General features: G+C 36.5%; 1 protein-coding gene and 1 pseudogene across 1 annotated transcript in view; one reads left to right on the top strand and one right to left on the bottom strand.

Annotated features, from left to right (window-relative positions):
• LOC129752899 (regulating synaptic membrane exocytosis protein 1) overlaps positions 1-21,156 on the top strand; it is a 243,286-nt gene that overhangs the window by 190,775 nt on the left and 31,355 nt on the right. The window lies entirely within an intron of this gene.
• On the bottom strand, positions 19,586-20,342 carry LOC129751865 (ATP synthase subunit alpha, mitochondrial-like; annotated as a pseudogene).

Here is a 21,156-nt window from a genome sequence, read left to right on the forward strand (position 1 = left end):
GTTCTTTTGATTCGAAAGAACGGGCTCCTCTCAACTTTCCGCTCTTGCATTTTTCAGCGGTTAAGTTTTTAACCCAGTGTTGAGCGACGTGTCACGGCTCATATTCGCACCGCGGTTCTTTTTTATGAGTTCACTATAGGGTGATTTGCCAATCATTGTCACCTAACCCATTGTTGCACAGCATGACTTAAATTGTCAATATTTCAGCTGTTTTTCAACTTTTCCTCAAAAATATTGCTGAATCTTGTAATTTGAAATGTTTTTTGATGAAATGAAGCTTTTGTGATATTTTCTGCTGGTAAGTGTGTATCTTACGACAGTTTTAATTTTTCTTGTTTTTTTCGTGCGGTTTTTGTGCTAATTGTTAACAAAAACCTTAACATTCCTTCTACGGTAAATAAGGTTTTACGTCAGAACAAAACTTTTTTCGTATCAGTTTTCTATACGAAACGTTTGTTAGACAATTTTAACACCATGATTTTGAAAAAAAAATTATGATCCATACTTAACCAGAAAATATGTTGGATCGTGCAACAATTGGTCCGCTCAATCTCCTCCTGCCCCATTGTTGTACATAATTCCGCTGCAAAATTTGTTTGGAAATTTCAAATTTATAAATTCGTATACCTCCAATAACTTTGTTTGGTTGTTTTTACAGCAAAAAATAGCAATAAAATTTTTGGAAGCGATTGATTAAGTCCTGAATTATAACAACGTGTTTTGAATTAATAAGGAGGCTTGTACGGAAAAATCAAAATTTTCATTAAAAAACCATCAGAGATGTACTGAAAGTTCAAAAAACATAATTTTGTATTTTAAAAATATTATTTGTTTCTTGCAATACATTGCATGTGAACAAAAATTAAACCTAACTTGTACCCCAGTAATGATATTCGTTGTCATACAAAAAAATCAAAATAGGTGAATATTTTTTAATTTTAGTGTTTTGACAGCTAATTTGAAAGCTGGTTGACCGGATGAAAATAAGAATCGCATTACACTGATTTGCATAGCCAATAAGGGTGACGATTTAAAACTTTCGCAAAAACATGTCTTGAAATTATTGAAAGCTTCAGAAAGCAAATCCTGCAATTTTACAATACTTTTCAATGGATTACGATTTTTTATTTCGAAATGGTTATAACTTTTTTCATGAAATACTTTGCTTCTTCTCATGCTGGTAAACAATTAATCTTAAGAATGGGCAAAAGCAATAATTTAAATCAAAATTCATTTCAAACTTATTTGAATTTCTTGTATATGCGAAAAGTTTTTCTTGCATACAAATTGTCATACAAAATTGAACACGTTCATTGACTACATGCAACAAAAACAACTCGAATTGTCTATTGATATGACATAGTTTTTTTTTCTGAATAAGTGGATATTTACGTTTAACTAGTAATTTTAGTAAATTCTGTGCTTAATTAATTATTTTTCACTCAGAATTTTCACATTTTTTGCACTCAATGTCAATTTTTTCAAATAAATTAAATAATTCAAAGACACTTTATACATCCATAAGTTGATTTTTTCTACCGCCAAATCTAAAAAATGAAGTTTTGAAACTATTAAACGCGTTGAAAAAACTAATGTATGTAGGAAAATCGGGCAATTTGCATCGTCTGAAAAGTGTCAAAGTCAACTCAACTGCATTGGCTTTGAGAGACTACTTTTTTATCAGATTTATTTTTAAATCCTTTATCCCGACCATTTACTCAACATTTTATGCAAAAAATATAAAAGCTGTTATGAAAAAATCTGTTTCTCTAATTTCGTGACGACAAATCTAAAAGAATTTTATTCCATGACGACAGCGATCCCCTTGATATTGTTATTAATATTGTCATAATATTGTACAGGAGGAAAACTACGACCCTTAATCCCAAAAACTAGAAGTCGAAGGTTTTCTCAGGAATTCGAATCTGCCGTCGAGTTGCCGTCACTGGAGACATCTATGTGAAACTTCATTTGGCTCTTGTCATCCAGCAAAATAAACAGTCAAAGCTTTGTGAAACTTAATTTGATCCAAAACAGTTTTTCAGTCGGAAAACTCTTGGGAAGCATTTCTATGTGATGTGATTGTTTCCTGAAGACTGATGAAATGCTACAGAGGTAACATTAATTACAAATAAACCCACTTATATGAAAAATCAATTAACTTTTCGAAAAAAAAAATCTTATACAAAATTGTAAATCATGAGCATAAATCAGTCAAACGATCTGAAACATTGGGCGTGATTATGTCCATTTTCAAGCCTTAAATTGAGATTCATTATGTAATAATCGATCGACTTCTAAGTGAGTCCTAAAACATTTTTTTTATAAAATCTCATCTTCTTCATAGGGGTAAAAGAGGGCAAAACAGATCACGTTCTCTAATCTTTTCACCTGTTAATAGCCACTTAAAAATTAAGCATAACATTCCTTTCAGTTCATTCTATGGGATTTTAAAGACATAAAATTTTATGTTGGTAGGACATATAAAGAAAAAGGCTCAACACTGGTCAAATAAGGTTAAATTACACTCCAGTCTGGCTTCGGGTAAATTAAGAGGTTGATTTTAGTTTCTGATAAAACTTCACGTGTGATTAATGCTGTTCCAGGCACTCAAACCGGCGGCTTTGTTTTTTTTTTTTGAGGCCGAATTAGAACCGGAAAGTGCATTGGACGGTTTATATGAAACACCAACTTATGGGACTTAAGTCAAATAAAGGGCACAAAAGTGCCCAAAACGGGACTTACTAAGTCACATAAAGGGCTAAAAAGTGATCAAAACGGGATTTACTAAGACACAAAAAGTGCATTGAGGTGCTTTCAATATCAACCCAAGCAACCAGAATTCCCTTAAAAAGTTTCCATGGAAGCTCCAGCTCTCCTTTGTGTCTGAAGAGAATGCTAATCAGCCCAAAATTTAAGTTCTTAAAGCTACTTTAAGTTCGTTTAAGTGGCTGTAGAGAATCAAAGAGAAAATTGAAGAAAATGTGATGCCATTAGGTGGAAAAAATCAATGTTTTCAGTGAAAAAATGGGTATCAGTGATGCTGATGGTATTTTGAGATAAGATGAATAAATGAAGGGAATAAAAGAAAATTGATAAAGTATGTTGGATTAAAATGCAAAAGAAAAATAAATTAATATTTTATTAATGTTATTGCAGACTTCCAAAAACTTATTGGAACACTTAAATATTTAATGGTTTATAAAAGTAAATCAGCGAAATTATTTGAAACAACCGTTGAAAATTTACATACCGTTAATCGATTTTTCTGAAACTTACTCAAAAACTTTGATTTTTTTGGTTACTTTGTGAAAATTGTGATAAAATCCGGGCAATATCCGGACTTTTTTCACGATATCCGGGCAACCGGGCCGGACCGGACTTTCTCGAAATTTTGCATCAAATATCCGGGCAAACCCGGATAAAACCGGGCAATCTGGCAAGCTTACTCTAACTGATATCAAATTGTTCAAGAGATTTGAATATTGGAACGCGTGGGCCATGGGCACATCATTAACGTAGCAGACCTACAGTGAGGGGCAAAATAAAGTGTCCAAATTATTTTTTTTCAATTTCTTTTATTTTTATGGTTAAAATTCAACGAAAATGCATCATAATCATTTTTAAAATATTGGTTAATATGTTCTTTTCAATTTTTGTTAATGTTGCGCTGTTAAAAAAAAAGTTTTTCTGATAGAAAAAAAACAGTTGATATTCCAAAAAAAAAAAAACAGGGGCAAAATAAAGTGTCCAGATCGGTACAGCTTCAAATTGATTCAAACTGAAGGCAAACAAGAACTATTTAATAATGGGTATGGCCCCCTTCGGCCTTCAACACCTCCTACAAGTGCTTCGGTATACTTTCAACAAGGTTGTGCAAGTGTTGTGGGTCGAGTTCCTCCCACGCATGCTCCATGGCATCAAAATAAGTATTTTTAATTTGTCACACCAGTCTTATCAATCAGAGCATCGAGGATGGCCCACAGATTTTCGATGGGGTTCAGATAAGGACTTTGTGGGGGCCATTCAAGGGCTTTTATGCGGCAGGAACGGGAAAATGACTTCATCAGATTGGCCGAATGCTTCGGATCGTTATTCTGCTGTAAAACGAAGCGCTCTTCGAGGCCCGTCTTGATGAGGGATACCTCGAGGTTTTCCCGCAGGATATTGGAATATGACTCAGCTGTCATGATTCCGTCAATTTTTACCAAATTGCCCACCCCACCCCAAGAAAAGCACCCCCACACCATCACGTTACCTCCTCCGTGCTTGACTGTTCTTTAGAGATGGCGATCTTGGAGCTCCTCACCCGACTTGTGCCACATATGATCCCGCTTCTTCCGGTTGAATAGCTCGAATTTGGATTCGTCGGCCCACAACAATGTTTTCCAGTACTCGAGCCGTTTATCGGCGTGTTCCTTGACGAACTTGAGCCGCTTAGCCTTGTTCACCTGGCTGATGAAAGGCCTTCTCACTGCGATCTTTCTATGGTACTCCTTTGATTTAATTTAATTTATTTTATTAGAGGCTTGCTTGGTAGATTCGCCTCTAGTACTCCTTTGCATGGTTGCGGCGACGGATAGTACAACGCAATACCGAAAATTGGAGCTCTTCCTGTATCTGCCGGATCGTTATAAATGCTTTTTTCTTTACTTCAAGAATGATTTTCTTGTCCGTTCTGGCATCTGTCTTGGGCTTCAGTCCTCTTCCTGAGCGATCCATCTCCGATCCGAACGTTTTCATCTTTTCATGATTTTTGATACCGCTGTCTTGCTGATTTCGTAGTGCTTGGCTACTTCCCGATGCGTTTAACCGTTATTCACATCACGAACAACCAGTTTCCGGATGGACAACGGAATGGAACCAGAAATTTATGCGTTCTCCATATTTTACAACTTATTCGAATGTAGACACCTGTTTGAATACTCCAGAGCCAAGCCAGTTGTTTATGAAACGTCAAAATACACAAAACAAACAAATTCGAGGGGCCTCGCGATGGAAACTTATCGAAATCATATACATTTTTGAGTTGGACACTTAATTTTGCCCATTTTTTTTTGGAATATTATTTGTTTTTTTTTCTATCAGAAAAACTTTCTTTTTTTACCAGCGCAACATTAACAAAAATTAAAAAGAACATAATAAACAATATTTTAAAAATGATTACGATGTGTTTTCGGTGAATTTCAACCAGAAAAATAAAAGAAAAGATAAAAAAATAATTTGGACACTTTATTTTGCCCCTCACTGTAGATGTAACGGTAAATTATCGCCGCATAGTCGTATGATCGTGGGATCAAACTAAGCCACCGACGCACTGGCTGTGGTGCGGTGCGGTATAGAAGAGAGACACAGCTATTGAAGTAGCGGCTATTAGCCGTTTTCGATTATTGTGTTCACATGAGTAGTTGAGGGTGCTCGATTAGCATGGGCTTTATGTCTTTCCAGCGAAGGTGCCGGCCGAAATAGTGGAAGAAGAAGCTCTACGCTACCTTAGTAGTTGTTTTCTTGTTTTTATTTCATTAAGACTGATGACGATATGCACATACAGTGGAGTGCATGTTTCTGGAAATATGGCACTACTCCTCGCATTTATGTATTGAAATTATTTTATTAAACGATATTGTTCGAAAATTTCAATAGAAGGAAAGTATGTTGTGAAACTTGAAAAAAAAACGCAATAGATTGAGTAATCAAGGTTTGGTAATTTCAATGATTCAAGTTCATTGGAAGGTGAAGCGGGACCAAGTGTCTGAGAATTAAATAAACAGTACCTTCGACGTAAAAGAAAAGGGTTCTAGGATGTTAATTGACAAGTGTGACTATCAGTTTCCGGTGAGTTGAAGGAATTGATAACGATGCTCGCAGATATGTAGCTGCAGAAGAAAAACGATTTACTAAGAAAAAAAATGTCTAAAAATCTTTATTTTCATCAGATTGTTGTATCTGATACTAAAGGCAGGTATTTTAAAGATGATGAGCATTAATGGGAAATTGAACCTTGGTTTCTTGAAGCATTAAAAATTATAGATGAGGAGTCATGGATTGTTGAGACTTAAGAAGTGTTAAAGAGCATAGAAAGGCTCGAGATGATTGGCTTTGATTGCTAAGAAATGGTTTCGAGCAACGCTGAAAAAAAAGGAGTTTACTCAGAAGTGGTTTTGAGTGAAAAACAAAGGCATGCAAGTTAACCTTAAGCGGTTAAATCGAGAAAAGCGAACTGGAAGCTCAATGTACTGAAAGGCGTTTTGAATTAATTTGAAAGTATGTGCAAATAAGAACTGTGAACTTTAAAACTTTGGACTACGACATTTGTGCGGCCTGTCAAATTTCCTACGCGCTAATTGTATTTGGGTATGCTTTGTGCGAATATAAGCGATTTCAAAGCATTGAACGAAATCCATCTTACAACACAACGTACAATATGTATTTCAGAAATCAAGTTTACTTGAAGACGGTTTTAATTGAAATTTGGGAGGAAAGGTTAGCGTTTACCGAACGCCATCGAGCGTGATGTTTGTTTGATGAAGAGGTTATAAAATTACTAGGTTATTCCTCGGATTTGAAAGGTCGAATGTTACACTGTAAATTTTTGCCTCGATTTCCAGCAAAAAAAATTGCTGGAAACGTTCAGCAATCCAAATTTTTGCTGGAAACCAGCAATCGGTTTTTGAATTGCTGGATTTTTCAGCATTCGGTTATGTGCTTGTCATTTTTGCTGAAAAATCAGCAATCGGTTTTCAAATTGCTGGACTTTCCAGCAATTGATCTAGTTTGCTGGAAAATCAGCAATCGAGTTGTCAATTTGGAGTTTATTTTTGTTTCGTACGCTGAAGTAAGCAGGTGAGATTCTATTTTACGAATTTAGGTTAAATTAATATAATTATTTTATTTTCCTCTATATTCTAGCAACCAGGCATCAAGTCAAGGGTAAGTTTTTATTGTACAGGTAGATATTCCATAGAAGATACTAATCAAAACTATTTTTACAGGTGGCGGATTTTCAACATTTTGGCTCAAAGCGGCCACCCCAGAGCCGGTGTTAGAAAGTTGTGAAAAAAAAATGTTTTTTTTTGGAAAATAAATTAATCCCTTATTGAAAATGGGAGAAAATAATTGTTTTTATTGCTTATTATATGCACAGCCAATATTAAACTTTAATTTTGAATTGAAATATAAATTTCATACTAAATACTGCCGGTTGTGTTGAAAGAAATAGCTGGTTTCCAGCAATCTGGATTGCTGATTTTCCAGCAATTTGAATTGCTGGAAACCAGCATTAACGTTTGCTGTTTTTTCCAGCAATTGAAATTGCTGGAAATTTTGCTGGAAAGTCAGCGGGACAAAAACCAGCAAAATTTTGCTGGTTTCCAGCAAAAAAAAATTGCTGTGTACAGTTCTTTGATTTTATACAATAATTGTACAACATTATGAAGTGTCATTGGTAAGAAAAAATGGATACAGAATTGCATAGACCTAAAATGATAAAAAAAAGTGAAATTTCAAATGAAACTAACTGTTTGAAGTAAGAACAAATTCTGATAGAGAAAAAAATGTTATGGCGATATTAAAAGAAGAGTTCTATTTTATTGAGATGGGTCAAATGATAAAAGTCTTTATGAACGTGGAATGAGATCAGTCGGAAATAATATTTCTATTGTTCTGTTTTATTTCTGTTAAAGTTTTGGATAAGGTACACCGGGGTAAGTGGGGACGGTTTTTCGTATAGTCCAACTTTAAAAAATCATTAAAAAATCAGCAGTGGGTCAATTTGTAACCAACGGTTCCCCAGACTGCTCAGCCGAGCAAGAACCCCCCTCTAAGCCTCAGGGTCGGCACACTCGAAGATTCGGAACAAGGAAACACCTTAAATGCGCATTAAAGAATTCCCACCTTTATTTCACTATCTTGGCTTACAATTATGGCCACTAGCACTTCCCCTAGGAATATTGGGTTGTCCTACCTTGTGGATGCTTCTTACAGGCGGGATCAGCCAAGGCATGGGCCTCGGAATGGCTTGTCCAAGACGACGGGTGCCGGAAGGACTCTTGACTATCGGTCACCGGTAAGGTCAACGGTCTCTGCTGGCACTGCTTGCACGGCTTGTCCACCTATGGACGTCTAGGCCGACGATCGTTGAGGGCTGCCTGGTTGCACTACTCCAATTCCGAACACCACGAGGGGGGAATTCTGGTGCAGATGGTCGGCTCCCGCGGTTAAGGTACGGGCGGTCGAAGAGCCAGGCCAGGCACAGCACGGATCCCAAGACGTTCAGCAAATTGGACGGATGCTGGTAATGCGGCCAAATCGGTTAAAGCCCTAGAACGGCCAGCATGGGTAGACGGATGCTGACAAGGCGGCGGGCTGGAATCAACCTTACAACGGCCAGCACTGGTTGGCGGACACTGGCAAGGCGGCGGGATGGTTTTCTAAGCCAACAATTCGGGGTCCTGTAGGAACATGATGGGAGAAAGGATTGCACCAGCGTTAAATTCTTGCCTTTTTCGGGGTGGAGTCGGATTGCTACCTGGATGTTCAACGCTCTTCACGACTGCTAAATGGCGTTCACAGGATTGTGTGGCTTTGTCGAGATCTTCCATCCAAATGAAGCGGATCTTGCATGTGGTCTTTGACCCCGATCTCAGGTCAAAGGCTTTGTGGTACATCCATGGATTCCTCCCATCATGCCCTCTTGTCATTCTTGGTAATGGTGCTACCAAGACGTACAGCACCATCTATCCGCCAAATACGCTCTCGTTGACCTAATCGCGCTGGTTGGTGGTGCGCTAGGAAATGTCAGGTGGTCCTCCTTCGTTGCTCACTAAGGCGCTTCCTCGCATAGTACGCGCTTTTATCAAAGATCCCTACTAAACTAGGCAGCCCAGGTTATGCTGGTTACAAATTTTGATAAAATCGCGTTCAATGTGATGCAGAACATGTTGTTCACAAATGCTGGAGAGATGAGCTTGATAGACGCAAAGCGAAAAAAGTTATCACGTAAATTGTTATGGACTGCTGGTGTCTTCACTTACCCCGCTTTATGGGGTAAGTGGGGACGGTAGATTTTCCCTTTGATTTCTCAGGAAATTTTCAACAAATTTGTGTTTTTTTGGTTGAATACGTTACTTTATTGCTCGAACCGTCCGAAATTTTGAAAAAAGTTCATGGTACTATTTATAAGGCATCTTACAATGATTTTTGTGTGTAATCCGATATTATCGAGAATATATACTTATTTTAGAAAAAAAAGTAATTTTCCCAACTTTTCATGATCTGAATGTTAAATAAAGCTAAATTGTATTGAATGAAGAAGAGAAAATTGAAAAAATGTGTAAACATCAAGTATTTATAAAGCCGTCCCCACTTACCCCAGGTAGGGTTTGGAAACAAAATTTTAGATTTTTTGCAAATAAACCCTTTTTTCTATATTTTTAACCGTCGTTTCTTTTCCTAATTGGTTGTTTCGAATGTAAGGATTGTTTCAATGTAGAGTTTTTCGTCAAGAACCAGCTAGTTTACGAGAAATTTGCGATTGAAAAAGATGCACATCAACTCCACATCGTAGTTAAAAATAGAAAATTTACAAAAAGTCACCGTGAACATCCGCAATCGTCGGAACCGTATCTCTGTTACAGTTATTGGATAGATTACAAGTAAATTTAACATTCTGCATTAAAAGTTTGGAAAAATAGTGGACAGTATTGTTTTAAAAACCACCGTCCCCACTTACCCCGCGTCCCCACTTACCCCGGTGTACCTTACCTATATCTTAACTGTAGTAGATAATGGACATTTACTGAGGATATAAAACGTTTTGATCACGTCTTTAGTACAGTTTCGTACCTAAACAAACTGTTAACAACAATTGTAACTAGATGTAAAGTTAAGAAATTTTTTTGATTTTAATAACTTTCAATCAGTTTTGATGGAATAGATTACGTTATCGTTGAAAATTGAAAACTTTTCAATGTTTTAGTAGGTCTCAATGTCAGTTTAACAATTGGAAGGTTTGCGAACCAAACCATTCAGCATTAAATTCCATCATGTAAAGTTTAATCAATTTTCCAACAGAAAATTCCTCTGTATCGTATAGTGCTATCTATTCTGATGTTTTGCTTGTTGTGCTCCATGCTGGGCTCAATATGTTGTGTCAACTATTTCTGTAGGAGTATTTTAATATATAAACCATAGCCAAAATGATAACATGCATTTATTTCTTTTTGTTCTTATGAAAAAAAAAAGTTCCTGTGGATGTATAATTAGTGATAGATAAAACAGTTGAAATACCAGGAAACTTATGGTGTCAGAAAAGTTTTGAGTGAAATGGTTGATTTGAGATTTTTTCAGAAATATTTTTGAGAGAAATGGAATCACAGATGAAAAGACCGGACGGCTCATGGAGATAATAGAAAGAATTGTGTTGGCATTGGTTGGGAAGTTTTCTCAGAATGAGTTTTGAGTTAATCAACCAAATTAAGATTGCTCAGAAACGGCTTTGAGTGATTTAAAGGACAAATAAACAACAGTTCAATCAAACAGAGTTTTGATTAAAATGAAAAGAGCGGAGAACATTGGATGGCATTTTGTTCAGAAGTTTTCAAAATTGACTGAGAATTAAGTATGGTAAGAAAACATTTTGAGAGCATAAGACGGATTCAGTTTTTACGTCAACTGATACTGAAAGTTATGATTTAGAAAACCTTTAGAGTTCCTCTACTAAAATAATTATAAAAAAATCGCAAATCAAGACTATTATTGTTCACCTGATGATCTTGTCAAAGCAACTTGAACGTGAGCGGATTATAACAGCTCGTTGGATTTCGAATCTATTGTTAGGTTAATTGTTCATTAATTTATTTTAAATGAAATCATCTCACAAGGATTTCTCAGGACTAGCTGAATTACAGGAATGAGACCATGATGAGTTTTTCGCATCTCTATGTTGGTAACTTAAATCAGTTTCAATGCGACGTTGAATGATTGAAGTGAGTATATTGGAGTCGAGGATTGTAGAATAACGTTAAAGACGGCTTAGAGTGGTTTCCATAAGATATACTTAAACAGACCGATTTCATAACATTTGGTATATTTTTGTCATATGAGGTCGATCTTGTTGCTAAAACGAATTCAATCCCGAGCAGACTTTTATGGCAAAATTATAGCAAATTTTGCTATCACGCCCTGAAAGCCAAATTTGCTCTCATTTTGCTTGACATAAGGTGGTACACAGCAAAAATGAGAGCACAAATTTTCATACATGGTTAGCAAAATGATGCCTAATTTTGCTAAAACTGAGAGTTCAACTACACCTCGATTTTTGAGAGCTTGGAAAGCACAATCATGCCAATTTAAGGCATCAAATAGATTTCTTCTATAGCAAAATTTAGCATCAATATGCTCTCAAAATTTTTGAAAAACGACGTAGTACGTTCACGTATGGAAATTTAATTCTCATTTTTTGCTGTGTATCACCTTAGCCAATCAAAAGGAGCGAAAATTTGATGCTTAAGGCGTGATAGCAAAATTTCTAATAGCGTATGCAGGCAGTAAATGTCTAAAATTATACTAATCTTTTTAGCACCTTTGTATAGACATCGCATGCAAATATAGGTAAACGAAAATAAACAATTTTTGTTCTACGTAGTCTAAAGTGCTTGATTGTCTTCACAAAGGCGCTTCTATACTAAACGCCCGAAACTATACTAAACATTTAAGTGCTTTTGTACAAACATCGCGTGAAAATCAGATACTCTTGAAAATAAATTTTGTTCATTGTGGTATAAAATGTTCAAATTGACTTTCCCAAAGGTTTTTAAAAAACATTTTTAGTTGAGGCGCTTGGGATCAAAGCGTCCAAATGATAGTTTCGAGAAAACACGCCAAAGTTGTCAAGATGCTCGATTTTTTCATCATATTGAATTCGAGCAGTATTTATTCAATCGGAAGGGTTCAAAAAATTATAAAATAAACCCGGGTTTTACATCAGATTTAGATTAAAACTACTTTAGGTAAATTTAACTTAAAATTGATTATATTGGCACTTGAAACCCCTCTGATACTGAGGGCCTCAATTATACAAAGTCTCGCGAATGTTAAACAAAATTACTGTAAATTTCAATCTCAAGGCATGATAGCATATTCTTCTATACTTTGGCTATAACTCGGGAAGCGATGTACAAAACAAACTTTGTTATAATTCAAATTGCGTGAATTGTCTACACACAGGCGTTAACATGATGCGGGCCAAATACGAGATATCTCGCTAGCCGCAAGTGTACATTTTGAGGCATAACTCAAATATTATGAATTTGATGATGAAAAACAAAATTCAATTTATAGAAATTAGTTTAATGGATTCTGAAACATAGAATGCCAAATTTTGATGTTTCCCGGCAATGATTTCTGACTGTGTTAGGAATATACCCTTTATACTTCTTTAAATAATCGACCGAATAAAAAGTGTCTTTTGGATTGCAAGAAATACGATGATACATACTTTAGTAAGAATCTATTTGATATATAATGCCAAAATGTTCGCATATAAAATTCACAAGTAGAAAATATCAACTCACCAGTCTCCTGTACCTGATGGAACAGCGCCTTGCCTCGGAAAAGTTTTCGCTCATCGTGTGGACCTCCAAACCTTCGATAGTACTTTCACATTTGGCGTCGTTTGATTTTAGAATAGATGACATTAACGAAAAATTTGACGAGCATTTCCATTCACCTTGCTAGGCCATCCTACCGATCATCCTATTCTGGATCATCCTGTTCTGTCTAATCGATCATCATATGAACCCTGATCGCTTTCGGTTTGGTGCCTGCCGTGTGTGGGCTGGATATAAAAATCTCTTTTCCAACTCACCTCCTCAGAGTAACTGGATGCTTGTATTCGGTAGGATGATGAGTCTTCAGGAATACTTTACGATGAAATGCTGCCGAACCGTTTGTTTTCAATTCCACCTTTTAAAAGGTAAATAAATACAAATATACACACAACGCAATTACGGATTAGGAGACTGTACTAACCTGTGAAACGCAACTGAAGCAAGTTTCCCTGCTACTCAGACAGACACTATTGTATTTTCTTTTTCGTTTTCTTTTTTCTGGCTTGGAACTACTATGGCCAAATCGAGGAAACATTGTAGCGGCTCTGTTTTCCGCAATCCAGTCGGATGTTTTTCGTACAGTGGAAAAAGTTGTCTGATCTTGTGCTGGCCTTTTTGTTGCGATAAAATTCATATCCGGAATATTTTAAGCCAGAATGTGAGGTTAAAAATCATGCGTATGTTGCTTCCAATTTCTATCTGGAAGTTCAGACCGTTTTAGTACATATTAAATTTTCATAGATATGGATTTTCTGCTACTTACAATTTCAGGTGACTTTCAATTTTTCCACTTAGTAGATTTTCTGCAACTGGATTTAGAAGAAAATCCAAAACCATCGTTGGAATCCGGTTTCCAGTGCGCCGCCGGCGGTAACAGCAGATCCTTCCGGGCCTAATGGAATCGTATAGTTACCTGTTTCCGAAACTCAGAATATACTTAATCGATCTCAGATTTCAACTTGATCACTTTTCCCGTTTAAAACGATTTTAAACAGCGAACCAAACAAAAACAAACAATCACGTTTACGAAAAATGTTGACATTTCTTTACACGCTTAATGAAGAATGCACGAATGTGGGAAGCTTCGATTCAAAATTATGTAGATTCTAGCGTAACATATTAAAAAAGTGTAACAGTCAAATGTAAATACAAAAAAAGCTTCTGTACATTTCTTGATTTATTCAACAAAAGGTGCATGAATTTTCAGAAAGGTTTTAATAAAAAGTTTTAACATTTTTTTTTAATAATTCGTTTTTCTTGTACGAATTAACGTGTTCTTCTAAAATGATGAGGGAATATTGAAATCTTTTCTTTACTTATATATTATTTAAAAGTTAAAATTCAGGGAGTAGCTCAACTCGTTCTTATTGCGACTTAAAATCTTTTTCTTCTTTTCTTTTCATTGGGAGAGAAGTTTTTGTTATTTTCCTCTCAATGTAGTTATGAGCTTAAAAACTAGTTTCTAAATGAAAATTGTAACCTTTCAATTCAATTTGATTTCAATTTCATCTGTCCCGGTCAATTCAAATGCCATTTTTGTCATGCATACATGCTCATGGCCCGCATAATTGACGGCTCTCGAATACAATGACACAGGAGAAGAATGCCGCTACAGATAAAATCCAAAAAAGATCTTAGTTTTATGATAAAAATTTGTTGTTTAAGTCGTTTCGTGTGGTGAATGATGATGTGCTCTTTTGGGAATCTTATTCCTTTAATTTAAGAAAAAATGTATTGTTTGCTTAGTGTGTTTTTGTGTTTTCAGGTTTTAGGTTTCAGGTGTAAATGCGATCAAAGTTTCTATTTCGAAACACTAAAGGCAATAGGGAAAGTGACAAGTGACTCTAAAATTCATAACGCACTTTTACCCGACTCGTACTTTTACTCCACCTTACTCTAGTATGTCAATGTCTTCTGGCTAGTTGACTGCCAAAAATCTTCTTTCTTGGCCTTTCGGTAGCTTTTCATGGAATGCTTCAGAGTAGCTTTATAGAATCAATCACAATTTCCTTCAAACGATATGGTAACTGATTGTTCATTATTTTCCTCTACGGTGCCTTTTCAATAAAGTGGTTCTTCAAAATAATTTTAAATGACAAATTTCACCGAATTGTAAACAAAACGAAAAAAGTACAGATATAAAAAAAATTGTCAAAATGCAAACAAAGAGAAAACATGATAAAAGTTATAATTTCAAACGTTGTTAGTACGAAGGCTTGAAATTTAAAAACACAAGGCAATTATGGGGATACCTTAATGATGCCAAAATTTGCTATCGTTTCAAAGTCTACACTTAATTCTTCTCACACCTTGGTGTTGAGAGCTTATTTTGCGCTACGCTTGCTTTCAATTGAAAATTTCTGAAAGCTAAGTTATGCCTAGTTATGCTATCGCGACAAACTCAACAGCAAATTATGCTTTCAATTTGCTGTTGAAACCTCATTGTGATATCAGTTTGCTATCGATTTTGGCATCAAAGTCTGGTCGGGTATATACTCCCATTGGGCCCGAGGAAAACCAATGTTCCAGTGAGAGATAAATGCTTCGACTACATGTTCGGAACCAAACATTCCCTAAGAATCTTCGTAAATCGACGAAAATTTAAAAGTGTAAGCCGTCAGTCAAAATCAGTTTGACTAATTATTATGCTTGCTGAATATTGCAAAGGTCTGAAGAAAACAATCACGTTCGTACCAATGTTTATTCATGAAATCTAAAAATAAAAAAAAAGAGTGAAATGCGAATACGGACTACAGGGCGTCTTCAATCCAATAACTTCAACCGGGGCGAATTTTGATATTCCTTGAAACAATTTCTAAGGCTCGGAAATGTCAATCAAACTTATAAGAAAAGATGGCTAATAGTGCAGGCTTTTCTGCATGATCACATAAAATTAATCCTCAATCTTCAGTATGACAACAACAGATCCGTTACCCTATGTTGAGGCAAAGGCTTCAATTTCGGAAACCACACTGACGTTCATGTACAACATGCATTTACTAGTAATTTTACAGCAGTTTCCGTCCTCTGAAATATTGCTCATCAGTTGTGTTTAAAGTATATATTAAGAAAAAATAACACTTCTAAGAAACGGCTTTGAGAAAAATAATAAAGTTCATGTTTATTCAGATTAAGTGTTGGGTGAAACTAATAAACAAGTTGCTCAGAAAGAGTTTTGAATAATACGAATCAGGATGGAACTGGTTTTGAAAGGAAAATAGAAAGTTTACTCAGAAACAGTTTTGAGTGAGTTGACTGGGATCATCAGTGTTAGTTTTAGTAAAATGTATCATTGTATATTTTCATTGGTGATTTAGATAAAAGAACCAAAGTACTAGAAAATGGAAGTTTGAATACATGGTAATAAAAAAACCAAACATTACAGAGGCGTCTTACCAATTGAGTTGTTTTGCTTAAATATAAAGGAAAAGAGAGGTGAATAAGCTGATGATTGATCGGAATTTTCTTCATTCAAAAAAGGATATATGGTGATGCATTACTCATTCGTAGTTGGTTTTCAAATAAAGATGATTCACATTACCATTGTAAGTGTTTGGAAGTATCAGTTTAATTCTTCGAGAATTTAAGGTGGTTTCTAATTTGGTAGAGACTCGAGATTTAACAATATGGAACTGAAAGATCAAACAGATTACAATCATGAAATGTATGCCATATCATGAATGAAAAGATCCTAATGCATGAACTAAATCACAATGACAATAATAAATTATTTAAAGAAAAAGGGAGATGTGGTGATATCATAAACTTGAGGCACACACAGTAAACGAACCGAAAAAATTACCGAACAGTTTAACGATTTACACATGTTAGGATTTCGGTAAAACAATTACCGAACTCGGTAATTTTCGTTTACTGTGCACTGTAGGTTAAACCTCTTATCACTATACACCGAGGTTTTTTTACGCGGTATTTTTCGCGGCTTTTTTTACGCGGATTTTCGAATTAACGCGGTTTTTTTTACGCGGTTTTTCGAATTAACGCGGTTTTTCAGAGAAAATATTCTAAGACTCTTTCAAAGGAAAACACTTAGAATCTTTTTGTAGTTGGGAAAATCTTAGCTCTAAGACTAAGAACGTGATACATGAGATCTGAGACCTGAGACTTGAGACCTGAAATATGAGACATAAGACATAAGACCTAAGACATGAGACATGAGACCTGAGACATGAGACATGAGACCTAAGACATGAGACATGAGACCTGAGACATGAGACATGAGCCATGAGACATGAGACATGAGACTTGAGACATGAGACATGAGACATGAGACATGAGACTTGAGACCTGAGACCTGAGATTTGAGACCTGAAATATGAGACTCGAGATCTGAGATACGAGACATGAGACATGAGACCTGAGACTTGAGACCTGAGACATGAGACATAAGACCTAAGACATGAGACCTGAGACATGAGAGCTGAGACATGAGACATGAGACATGAGACCTAAGACATGAGACATGAGACCTGAGACATGAGCCATGAGACTTGAGACATGAGACATGAGACATGAGACATGAGACCTTAGGCATGAGACATGAGACCTGAGACCTGAGACATGAGACATGAGACCTGAGACCTGAGACATGAGACATGAGACCTGAGACATGAGACATGAGACCTGAGACATGGAACATGAGACCTGAGACATGAGACGATCTGAATTCCACACTGTCAAATAAGCCTCACTATATTCTACTATTCTATTAATCTAATTGATTTTGTTTTTTATCTTAAAAATAAACTACCATTGTACGCAAATTTTTAAATAATCATGGTTCTTACGCGTTTTTTTAGTAACGTGCTTTTATGCGCAAATTTTTTAATTAAAATGGATTTAACGCTGTTTTTTTTTACGCGGATTTTCGAATTACCGCGGTTTTTTTACGCGGATTTTCAAATTAACGCGGTTTTTTTTACGCGGGACGAAATACCGCGTAAAAAAACCTCAGTGTACCTATGTACGCCTCCGCTACAAGCTATCTCGTCTAGCACAGCTAGGCTGCTTACGATCGCTGATACGGCAATCGTGTGTAGGCCACCACACGTACTACTCCGACTAGCTATCACAAATACCATGACAAGACAGACATTTTTGACATGTCGCTTAAAATTCCCATACAGGTTCTTTAAAACACCTAGAAGTATCTTAACGGTTCGTTAGAAAGTGTCAAGCGAACGTTATCGACCTTCTTGAAAGAAGCTGCATTAAAAGCGCTTAGAAGCTCCGTTAACAATATTTTAACCTTTCAAAAGGCGATGGAAGTTTCTGGGTAACTTTCACGTGACATGAGTCACCTGAAGCTTCCGTAAATTCTTTTGTCAGCCAAATGTGAACTTCGGAGTTCCATCTTTAAGTAAAAACGCGACTTTTAGTTGCTTCCGAAATCACCCATCGAGTTTTAGTTTCAGTTAGAACAACATCTAGGCGTGGTCTAGTGGTGGCGTGTGCGATTCTCACCACGAAGGTCGGGGTTCGATCCCCAAGCCGGGCAAGTTTTTTTTTCAATAAGTTAGTTGGTAATTGAGTGATCGTTCTGATGTGATATCACGGAGAAAAAAGTATAGTTTTGCCAACAATATTCTACCTATATTCAACTCTATTTCTGATTATTGCTCGGCTAACTATAAATCAGAAAATTTTTACTATATACATAATTGATAATCTGATTGATGTTTTGCGTTCAACTATACGTATAATAGATTCCAATATACTTGTATGATTGATTTTATGCATTCAACTAAAAATATAATAGATTCAATTATAACCGTATGATTGATTTGGTGCATTCAACAATAAATATAGTGAACTTAACTACACTGGAATAATTGATTTAACTGTAAATATAATAGATTCAACTATATTTCAATACTTGATTCCACTACAAATACGATTGATTCAATTATAATTCTATGATTGATTTGAAAAGTTCTACTATAAATATTGTTGATTCAATTAGTATATTTTGGAAGTTATCATATCTTTAAAGATTTTTTTCGGAATAATTTTATCAACTCATTAGTTTTCTGTTATTTTTTGTATTCATTCATGGAGAATCCCATTCATTTCAAGCTCCTTTAAGAAGTCACCTTCGTCAAAAGATCCCGAAGCTTCGAAGCGCCTGCTGTCCAGCTGAGAGGTTCACGCACTCTGAACCAATTAATCAGATTTTCCTTTCGGTCCTCTCAACACGTCCTGTAAATAGAAAAAAAAGACTTTATGAACAATAAAAAAAATGAAAGAAAATACTAACCTAACTTTTAGTTTTGGATTCCTGCTCCTGCGGCTCAGCTCTGGAAATTCCTTCAATATAAATCGATAGAACCGTTGTGTAGGCTGCGCAGGCTGTTCTTTCCTCACGTAGGAAACCTGTGAAGGAGATAAAATATATGAAAAATTCCAAATTTAAATACTATTAGCTGATTTGAGCCCAATAAAAGCTTTGGAAAATAAAAATAGAAATTTTTTTCATTTACTGTTCCTCATGTTGAAAATTCCAGACATGTAAAGAACTTGCTATAGTTGTTCTTGAATGTCCTCACGGATGATGTTGCGGCTTTGCTGGAACTTGACCTTCCGGCGGATGCTGCTGGTGGAATTGCTGTTGCTGCGGCGATTAAATACAAAGCTGAAAATTGATGATTATAAACTTAAAATAATTGAATATGACTTATTTACCTAACCCTTCCGGAGAACTCTTTATTTTGCTCCTATGCTATTCTCGCATAGCACAGCCAGAGTACGGAGCCAGATACTGCAGTGGGGCAGCATCGGAAGCAGTAGCCGACACGATGATGGTGTATTTCTTGGATCCGGTATCAGCCAAACGCTTCACAATCTGGGCCACAGTCGAACGCTTCTAACCGATGGCGACGTAGATGCAATACAGTTTTTTTAGATTCATCCTGACCATTGTTGAATCGCTTCTGATTCGTCAAATGATGGTCGAAGCGGTTTTTTTACGCGAAAAAGAAAATGTTATTTCTACTTTCGTTTGTGAATCCAGTAATTTTTCTTACCCTGTTTGACGATCTCCGATGATTAGCTCACGCTGTCCACGACCGATCGGTAGCAGCGAATCGGTGGCCTTGATACCGGTTTGCATGGGTTCACGCACAGAAACACGGGGGATGATGGCTTTGATACCGACACGGAAGCGCTGTCCGTTCTTGCTCTCGCCCTTCCCGTCAATAGCGTTACCCAAGGCGTAGACGACACGGCCCAAAATTTCATCACCGACTGGAAAGTCGACAATGGCACCGATACGCTTGACAATGTCACCCTCCTTGATCACTTGTCGATGCCAAAGACGACAACACCGACGTTGCTTGGTTCCAAGTAGAGCCATATCGTTAAGACCGGACGAGAATTCCACCATCTCGCGGCCTGAATGTTTTGAGACCGTGCACACGGGCGATACCGTTACCGATGCTCAATACGTGACCAGTTTCCTCCAGATCAGCCTTCGGGCCGAACCCAGGATGCGTTCCTCCAGGATGTAAGAGATCTCGGCACCGCGGTTTACACTCAAGATGTGCAGGTTACGGGCAGCGACGGTCACAGCCGGCACGGCCAGCTTGGCAACCTGGGTAGCGGTTCTCGGCAGCTGACAGGCCACTTGGGTGGCCAAACGGGCAGACAGCATCGACATCTGCGTGCCAACTGTGGATTTCGACCGGTATGAGATGGTTTTTCACGGACGGGTGTTCCTTATCGAAAACGCAACTGGCGAAAAATCTGATGGTTTATTTCTGTTTACTTTTCTTTTCTTATTTTTCTGCTGCGATAATGCAATTCAAATTATGGGTCAGTGACAAAATGACTGCATGCCCTAAGAATGAGTTCACTGCATTCTATTATATCTAAAGTTGAATGCATAGGCTCAACGACAAATATGTAGTTGAATCTATTATATTTATAGTTTAATGCTTAAATTCGATTATACAATGGTACTTGAATCTATCGTATCTATAGTTGAATCGATTATACCATTATAATTGAATCTAATATATTGATAGTTAGTTTCGTAAGGTCAATCAGCAGTTAATTTTTTTTTTATTTATTGCGTGGCATCATGGCGGCACCATGTACAGAACATAGAAAATAATCAAGTGACGGTGATATGAACCGATGAAAAGGGTGCAGTTGAGAGAGATTTTTTGCTCATTTTACGATTTTTGAAAGCTGTATAAAAAGGCCACTGGAAGCTGAATAGAAGATCATTTAGACTTGTTTTGGAACTTGAAAGTATCAATCAGAACTTAAATTTTGAGCTGCATAGAACGGACTTCATATCAATGATGGGACTGAGTTAGCGTTTTTGTTCCTGTTTTATGGGTCTTTTGGTTGCTTCGGCAGTTTTAAAACCAACTAAAAAGATGCAGCGCTCTTTGTTCGGATCTATTGTTCTTTAAAATGAAATTTTTAGAAACGTCGCTGGTGAACTGGCAGTTAAACACAAACTTCCGACAATCTAGCACTTCACCCGTCTTCTTCGGAAATCGAAAGTCTGGACCTCCGAAGTGAA

Source organism: Uranotaenia lowii, chromosome 3, assembly GCF_029784155.1.
Source record: "Uranotaenia lowii strain MFRU-FL chromosome 3, ASM2978415v1, whole genome shotgun sequence".
Taxonomy (NCBI): domain Eukaryota; kingdom Metazoa; phylum Arthropoda; class Insecta; order Diptera; family Culicidae; genus Uranotaenia; species Uranotaenia lowii.